This window comes from Puntigrus tetrazona, unplaced genomic scaffold (assembly GCF_018831695.1).
Source record: "Puntigrus tetrazona isolate hp1 unplaced genomic scaffold, ASM1883169v1 S000000846, whole genome shotgun sequence".
NCBI lineage: Eukaryota > Metazoa > Chordata > Actinopteri > Cypriniformes > Cyprinidae > Puntigrus > Puntigrus tetrazona.
The window spans coordinates 282,501-292,500 of NW_025048446.1; the positions used below are offsets into that span (position 1 = coordinate 282,501).

General features: G+C 37.1%; 1 pseudogene; it reads left to right on the forward strand.

The window, feature by feature from the left end:
- Positions 1–10,000, forward strand: part of LOC122335660 — a 53,036-nt pseudogene that overhangs the window by 27,507 nt on the left and 15,529 nt on the right.

Sequence of the window (10,000 nt, forward strand, 5' to 3'; positions counted from 1 at the left end):
AACAAAAGACCCAAAAATAATTGATCATGAATCTATCAACAACATTCAAGCTTTTTTCCACCAGAAAAATTAATATATAAAAGAGGCAATTACTTAAACTTTTGGTCTCACAATTCTGACACTATATCTTTTATTTAATAATTTTTTTCTTGCAATATTGAATTTTCCATCTCGCAATTTTGTCTTTTATTCTGAGTTTATATTTTAACATTCTTACTTTTTTCTCATAATTGCAAGTTAAATTCTAAATTTTAAATTAAATTTTATTTAATTTTATTTAATTTAATTTTATTTTATTTTATTTAATTTTATTTTATAATTTAATTTTATTTAATTTTATCTATTTTAATTTAAATTTCAATTACATTTTACATTTATTTTAAATTAAAATTAAAAGTAAATTTAAAATTTAATTGAAATTGAAATAAAATTTATTAAAAATTTATAAATGTAAAAATTTATTTATTACTATTGTACAGATCAATTTAATTTTTGTAATCACAGTCTTGCAAAAATTCGGGATATATAGACTACATACTATAGACACTCTAAACGCCTTAAAAGATGATTTCCCACCTGTATGCTACCTTTAAGGCGTGTCATTTTGATTTATATATATATTTATGTATTTATTCAAATTTATCTACTTTAGATGAGCTGATATGGGTGTGGGTGTTTTGATCTGTTCCTGTCGTCCTGATTCACTAGTCTAGCTGTCAGTCTATGGATGTAGGGAGCGTGTGGGGTGGGATCGGAGGACTGGTGGTGATCTGATTTGGGACAAGGCCAGACAGCAGGATTTGTCAGCTGTAGTTAGACTATGATTATCTAAGCCTGAACGCACCAGCGTTGTGAGCGCTATCTGTCATGCAGCTCGCCTTTCTGGTTTTCTCTCCTTATACCAGCTGACGTTGAGCCTGTGCATTATTTTATTGCTCAGAAGTTTCTCTTTATATACCCTAAAGGTTTGGAGTTGGGACTAAATCCTACTGGGACCCTAAGTTTTTGCTCAACGAGGCTGAATTTATTTGATCAAAAATACAGTAATATTGTGAAATATCATTACAGTTTCCAAAACTAAATCTGCCACCAGTATTTTGAATGCTAATTAAATTTTTACTCATGTTTTATTATTTATTTAAATGACCAAACTTTTATCTTAAATTTAAATGGAGGAATAAAAATAAGCACACATCAATCATTTGTTTATATCAGCTCAGATCATTTAATAATGGTAAAAATGCTAAACGAGTATATTCTGGTTTAATTCATGTAATCTTTGAGATGTATTTTTACCAACCACGTTGCATGTGAGAGCGTATAGTGTGGTTTAACAGCGAGGGTTCAGCTCGGGTTTTCTGCAGCTTTGTGTTTTGTTTTTTGTTTTTTTAATCAGGCATTGTCACTAAGCTACACCCGTTACATTACATAAGCCTGTAGGAAAACACATGCACGCAGGCAACAGAGTACAGGCGTGCTGTAATGCCTTTCCAATTAGATAATCGTGCAAATGTAAGAGGCACGGAGGACTGAGGATGACAGAAGAAGTGCACATGTTATGAAAGAACCCATTGTTTATCTGTTTTATTAGAAGTGTTTCATTAAAGTTGCCACGGATTTACTGTTGCATGTTTTAAAAATGTGTATGCTAGCAATTGATGGAGAGAATTAGACCCAGAGTGTTTTGAAGACTAATGCGTTAATGCATTTTTGTAACATAATCTGTTATGCAAACATGCTGCAGTCTCCTGTTAAATTGCAAAAATAATTTCCACAATGCTAATTCTGTTCAGGGTGGTTTCAAGGCACTTCAATGTGGTTACTAAGATGTCCTGGCCATTTTTTTTTCACGCTAATGTAGGCATTGCTGTGCAGTTGCTAGCATCAGTAGCAATGTCTTTGCATTCACACTGAACAACCTTTTTAACCAACACTTTGGATAAAAGCATCTGCCAAATGCGTAAATGTAATGTAAAAAGCATTACACAATTTGAGGACTCGTTATGCACTAAACTTCAGTGCAATCTGTGGAGTTTGTTTGAATCGCCGATTATTAGTGTGAGCGGTGGAATAGTGACGCTCGACTGAGCATGCTTAGAAATGTCAATTTTTTCCTACTGGTTGTGTGATTGATGCTTTTGTGGCAGCTAGTGGTCATGACTTCATTGGAGGATGTCTGAACGTGAATGGGAAAATTGTAACCATATTGCAGACTCGCTCGCATAAATATGACATCACCTCAACTCCTCCTTTGTTTTGGAGTGGTTTCAGGCCCTCTCGCACTGTTGCTGTGTGTCGATGAAAAAGTTTCGAACTCCTTCCTCTCCTGTGCCCATCTCACACTTTCCATCTGTCTGGCCATAAATGATTCAAGCCATCGCAGCCATCAGCAGCAGCTATTTAAGTTCAGTGTGTGACTCAAGATAGACCAGCACATCAGTAAGCAGGGCAAAGTTTACCTTCTTAACTCTTGGTTTAAGTAAGAGATCATGTCACGGTCAGCCAATGGTTACTGCAAAATAATTGGATGTGTTATTTCTAGTAACTAGCTATTAATGTACTGACTTTACCTAACTGTTACGCCACCATAACAGTAGCTGACTGAAGAAGAAATTAAAATAAAAGACAGTTAATACTCAAGTCTGCTATAGTGCCTCTTGTGGCAACCCTGAGAATGCAATTTTGTGATTCATTCTTGTGCATTTGGCATGATTTCACCCTAGATGCAACAGTCTGAATATATACATATATACATCATATTTTTGCCAAACCTGTCCAATCTGTGTGCTTTTGATTATTCGGTATTACATGCCAAACATGCAGTCATTTGATTTTTTTTCTTTGATCATGCTTGGTTGCTGTCTTGGTTTGCCCAAATTCACATATGCTTTACATTCAGTAAAAATTTATCATTTCAATTTCTGAATACATAACAGCATCTAAGAACAGTACTTGAGGTTGAACCTCCAGTTTTGAAACTGGAAAAAATCTCAAACTAGCGTGGCTCAGCATTGTTTATTCTCTGCATTTTAAATTTTTTCTATCGGTAACTGAGGATATTGTTCAGAAGCGCTAACTTTCACATTTTAGTTTATATGCCGTGTTCTCTTTTGTGTTTCAGACTGCTCTGCGGAGGCGAGGCAGTAGAGAAACCTTCAAAGATAAGAAGTCTTTAACTCAGGTGTGTACAACGAAATACAAAGATCGATTCACAAGCCTTATACACTATTAAAAATAAAGACTCTTTATTGGCATCTGTGGTTCCATGAAGAAATTTTACAGTGCATAAAACATCCTTTATAGTTTGTAAATGTTCTTTAGAGTAAGTTATTCACGTCAAAATGTTTATTTTAAACAAAAAAGACATTATTCTATGGCATGGCTTAGAACCCACCTTTTGGAAACACAATATGCTCAGTACTTGTTAAGTATATAGACTACAGAACCTCATGATTTCTTATATGTTGTCCAGGCTGATTAATCTCTTACTATTAGGCCTTTCTAAAATGGTGTTGCCTTTTACAGTCAAATATTTCTTTCTCTTCAGGAGGACAGTTCGGATCTGCGCTGTCAGCTACAGTTTGCCAAGGAAGAATCGGCTCTTATGCGTAAAAAGATGGCAAAACTTGGCCGTGAGAAGGATGAACTGGAACAAGAATTGCAGAAGTACAAATCAGTATACGGCGACGTGGACAGCCCTTTGTCCATGGCCGAGGTGACCGGTGGAGGCCCCCACACCTCTCGGGAAGCGGAGTTACGGTTACGGCTCAAACTGGTGGAAGAGGAAGCCAACATTCTGGGAAGAAAGATCGTAGAGCTGGAAGTGGAAAACCGTGGCCTCAGGGCAGAAAACGAAGATCTACGCTGCCAATACGAGAGGGACTGTTTTGGCCGTGAACCCTTCTCGAGTGTCCCTACCTCACCGTACGGTGGCGATGCCCTGGAATCTGCAAGTGAACTGCGGAGACACTTGCAATTTGTGGAAGAGGAGGCTGAGCTTTTGCGGCGCTCCATCTCTGAGATTGAGGACCACAACAAGCAGCTGACCTCTGAGCTCAACCGCTTCAAATTTGGACCCAGCCAAGCTGACCGGGAGTCCGAGGGAGCTGAAGGTGGAAATGGTGGCACGCTTAAACCTGGAGGCAATGGTTTCTCGGGAGCAGGGAGTGGCACCACTCTGCAAGAGGAGCTAAAAACTGCAAGGCTCCAGATCAACGAGCTAAGTGGGAAAGTGATGAAGCTGCAGTACGAGAACCGGGTGCTAATTTCTAACATGCAACGCTGTGACTTGGCGGCACAGTTGGGGATACGCACCAGTAGCCCAAGGGATAGCGACATGGATAGTGATGCCGGCCGAAGAGAAGCGGATGAGGACGAGACGGCCAGGCTTCTACTACTCCACCCTAAACGTGAAGGTCCTGTTGGTGGGGAAAGTGACTCTGATGACTTGTTTGAGAAAACGGCAACTTCTGGATTCGCCAGTGGCGAGAAACCCTCCGATCCTGGTGATCTGGGAGTGGCCGAGTTGGCCCAGCGCAGACGGGAAGACCGGGAGTCGCTCAACAACGTCAGGCGTGAAGCTGAGCGGCTTGGTAAAACAGTGGAGCGGCTCATAACCGATACGGACAGTCTGATCCGAGAAGGTCGTCTGGTTGTCCTGGGAGGGGAGCTTCTTGCAGAAGGTTCGGAGTTCAGAGGAGATGGGGACTCTGCTGAATCTAAACCCGACTCTCAGGTGCTGGATTCCATCAACACCCGCATGAGGGCTTTCCGTTCTGAACTCCAGCAATTCATGGACAAAGTGGACCACCTAGGGGAGGGTCTTAGGGACCGCGTTGATGACCTTTCCCCAATGCCCAACCTCACCGAATCTAGCAGCTTCCTTTCTACTGTTACCTCCATGTCGAGGGACTCGCCCATCGGGACACTAGGAAGGGATCTGGTGACCGACTTCCAGGTAGGTTACGTGCAACTCGACCTTTTCTTCTTTATTCAGTGTTTGCCGTCACATGCAATCACATGACATGGCAAGTTCCTTTTTTTCTTTGCTGCTTCCTCATTTGAAAGTCCTTTTTTGAGAATGCATATACACCTTTATATTGATTCTGCATCTTCATGTATCATGTATCGAAAGTCCTGATTGCACCAGAAAGGAAGCTATTTAATTAATTTGGCTGGCATGACTCTTCATCTTAAATATGAAACAACCCGAGAGATAAGAAGGGAAATAGGCAGACTTGCTTAAGATATGGAGCTGTATTTGACTAGCAAACGGATTATGCAGTTGCCTTGGCATCAGTGATGTTTCTCATCTTTTCTTTTTTTTGCAAGTCATGTGTGAAAAAAATGAGATATGTGAAAGATTAATGGCAGTTACCAACAACAAACACAAAAGGACACACAGAGTTGCAAAGGTTTTGGGGTTTTTTAATTCATTTTGACATTAATATCCTTCAGCAGCATAAATGCAGAACAAGTTCACCAAACAACACTCAATTACCAAAATTAACTGACCAGTTTATCTTTTTTGAACACCATATTATTTGTGCTATTTTTGCAACATGTACGTGGATTTTCTGCATGCATGGATTACCCAGATGACCTGTTGTACTACATTTGCCAAAATGTGCAGTATATAATAGGGTACACCACCTGGAATACTACATCCCACAATGCAATGCACATTTCCCCGAGAGTCACCCAGCTCAGCCAAGATGACCTTCCCTCTCCTTTCCTAGCGTAACCACCCTCGATGCTGCTCATAAACACCTGCCCCATCCTCTTACCCACAATCTTGTCTCGCACCTGGGGCAGGGGTATTTCCCGCATGGCTTCACAAGGCTATGTGTATTTTTTTGATTTTCATTGATTTGCAGGGTCCAAAATTTACTGTGCACAATTTTGACTTTTCATTATCGCAACTTAACATCTCAGTTTCTGCGTTTACTCAGAAATGCACGAGAATTCAGAAAAAGTTAAAAAGTTGCCATTACCTTTATTTTTTTTTATTCCGTGGCAGAAATAAGCTGCGATGGTATTTAGTATTTCATAGTCAATATTATATTATTTTCATGCATATTTGCCACAGATAATAATGTAACATGTGTTACAAACACAAACGCTTGCAGAACGATTCGCATAGTTTGTTTCTGGCCTTAAACTTAAATTGTGATTATTTAGTTCTTAATACTTTCATATTTACATGTTGCACTTCTTAATAAGGTTATCAGAAATTCAACTCATCTCCACTGTATTTTCAACTACCAGCACTTGTCAGTTTTGGACCCGACTGATGTTGCATGATTTATAGCCTACTAACATCAACTAAAATGGCAGAAAAATGTGTTTGTCACTAAGCAAATCTAGTAGTTTTTTTATTTGCACAGTTAATGCTGATGCAACATATATGGAGCATGCAGCCATTAATATGAAACATGGCTGGTAAGAAGTGCTTACACTGCATTTTTGTTTCCCGAGTAACCTCCAGAGGCTCTGTGTGACCTGTGAACATGCTCTAAATACACTCAATGCTTGTTTCTCTATATATTCTATGTGACTTTTATGTGGTTGATCATTCTCAGGAACAACGTAGCTGTGTCTTTTGTCTCAATGAATGATTTTCAAATGTTTAATTGCCAGATATGCTAAATAGTCTCGGTAAGCTGCCCTCCATAGAACTGCTTGTAGCTTTTTTTTCCTGCTTTGTGCTTTGAAAGTGCTTTATGAGAACATGAGTCAACCTTCCAACAAATAACCTACGCATAACTACGGGTTTGACGCCTATTGATGTTTTACTAGCTTGTCGTACGAACCGAGCATCCGAACATGATTTGATATTTCAAATTTAAGCGCAATGGTGTTTGAGTTGCGCTCTGATTGGCCGATTAGCTCATTTGGCTCATGTTTATTGGTGGAAGCCGTCGTTAAAATGCGTGGCGGTTCTTCGCTTTGGGTCACGTCATTTGTCTTTAATCCAACCACTTAACACTCTCCATCAAGCATGAAGCCACCTCACATCTTTGAACGGTCAGAAGGTTAATGATAACAGACCTGAATGCTTCTGTATAGGATGTTTATTTAAGAGCTTGAGGTCGCTTTTGCGCTGCTTTCATCGCATGGCTGCTGCATCGTGCCGCATCCAAACCCTGTCAAAGTCCTACACACCTTTGAGATGTTTGTCACGCCTCATCCAAAAGCCGTCAGCATTACTCTGTCATCGCTGATCAGGGAATGGCGATTATATTAAAAAAAAATACATCAGTGGTAATTATAAAGTATAATATAATATTACATAATGTAATATGGATATTAACTGTAACATTGCATCTTTCTGTTGTGAACTTTTAACAACTGAATAACATTATGAAATCGTCTAATATACTAACTTGGCGACCTAATTATTATAAAATTTTAACCTGTGGTCTTTTTAACTGTGTGTTTTTGTTGTTGTTGTTGTTGTTTTTTGGGGGGTTTTTTTAAGTTCTTTGATTTCAGGATATGTGTATCACAAACATATTGATCGATTCGTATTTATATATTACTGCATATCCTTAATATGCAGTAATAATCCTCAATTAAATAGTTATTTATATATTTTTGTATATTTTTTCGATATTAATGTGAATAGATTTAAAAAGTACATATATTATTTTAATTGTTAGCTTAAGAAAAATCGAATGATTAATTATCTTAATAATTGGTACCAACACGAATATTATTTTAGAAAATTGTTTAGCTAATGAATGTTTTCATTATTTTATTGAAAATTAATGTGAATCGAGCTAATAATTCAAATGATTATCATTTGAATCATTATTAGCTCAAATAATAGTTTAAATGATCATTTAGAATTTTAAAATAGCTGCTTTTTATTTTATTTATTGGTATTACTAATAGTATTATTTCTTTGATGATTTAACAATAGAATGTAATATTGTAATTAAAATAATTGTAATTAAATTGTAATTAAATTAAATTGTAATTAAATGTAATTAAAATATTGTAATTAAAATGAAAAATAATATATAGTTAATTGCTAAAATAATCATACTTTCTTTAAACGAATAGCGTAACGTTAACCGAGCGATATTTTCCAGCTGCGTTAGTAAAACGTCAGGCTTTTGACCCGGTCCTGGATTTGGCACGACACCACTGGCGTTTAGTCTCAGCTGTCAGTCACTGCACATTTTGGGTTATTGGTTGTAAGACTCATGTATCCCCATCGCATGCGCTTCATAACCAGTGTTTTGCATTCTTTTTTCCCCTTGGCCCTTCCCTTCTTCTCTCTTCGTCCCTCATTCGGTCCCCAGATGTTTCAGCCCATGATTCTGTTCCTCCTCATTCTCGTTCTCTTCTCGTCTCTCTCCTACGCCATCATCTTTAAGTTGGTGTTTCTTTTTGCGCTTTTCTTTGTCTTGTAGCCCGCTGGCTCTCTCTTCTTTCTTTTTTTTTTTTTTTTTTTTTTCTTTCTTTCTGTTATCCATTCAATCATTTTTTGAACTCATAATCATTTTTTGGAGTACGGTGTGTGTCACCCTTGCATTTCACACTCTGAGTTTGGCTTAAGCCCACGTTGAGTTTGATTTTTCCCCTCCACTCTTTCTTGTCTCGTGTGTGTGTGTGTGTGTGTGTGTGTGTGGATTCTGTTTGTGGTTCACCGGTCCCGTGCACCTCCCTCTGTCTCCTCCACCTCCCCGACCCTTTCCTCCCCTCCTCACTCACAGTACGGGCGCAGGGAGGAGCAGGAGTGGTGCCTAGAGCGGCAGAGTGGCCCGGAGGCCCCAGGACAGGGCTCCGGCACAGCCAGGGGAGGCCCTGGACTCAGTAGATACACCAGGCCCCACAGTTTCAGACCCGAGGTCAGTGCCTCGTTCATCTCCCTCTCAACTGTAAGACAGATACGTTTCCGAGTGTTCTTGCAGTGGCTCCATGTGCTGCATTAGTTAAGATGAAAGTATTTTCCCGTGCACCACTAAAACGTGCGTTTCTGGACAGCCTTGGTTATCTTTGGAAGTCTTCACACGCTTGATGGAAATGCGGAAGTAGCTGGAACAGTAGTGTGGTGAGTTAAGGTGTTAAGCGTTGCAGTTACTGATTATGTGACTTGCTTTGCTTCCATTATTTCTGTGAATGCTTTTGCCTTAAACTTTAATATTATGATGTTTATATCAAAAATGGAATTATTTAATATACATTTTATATTAGTAAATAATTTAAGTTTTTGTTAATTTAAAATTATTTTAATCAACTTTATATATATAATTTAAAATAAATACTTTTTATATATATATATATATATGAAAAAAAAAAAAAAAAAAATATATATATATATATATATATATATATATATTAAAAAAAATATATATATATATATATATATATATATATATATATTATGAAAATGTATGCATATACTGTATATATAATTTATTAAAAATATTTACATTTTATTTATATATATATATATATATATATATATATATATATATATATATATATATATATATATATATATATATATATATATATATATATATATTAATATATTTTTTTAATATTTTTCATAAACTATATATATGCATACATTCAATATAAAATAAACATATATTTATTTTAAAAATCTTATGTCATTAATATTAACGCTATTAAGTAAAGTAATATTTTATATCAATAATAAAGCTAATTTACATTTTACAATTACATTATAGTTTTCCTATTTAAAATATAACCATATTAGATGGAAAAAAAAACAAAAAAAAACTAAGCCACTGCTAATATCCAGACATAACCAAGGCTGTAATCCTCTTTTAACATTAAAACAGGCCAGTAAGAGCTGTTTCGTTGGTGTATGGAAAAGCAGAGAGCTGGAGTGCCTTTCCTTGTGAAAATGTGCAGAACGGGTCGAAAGCGAGGAGATATTCACACACTGGTTTAATGACATTTCTGTCGTGAAACACGAATGACCTCGGTGCGTTCAGAGTACCAGACTTTAAAACCTGAA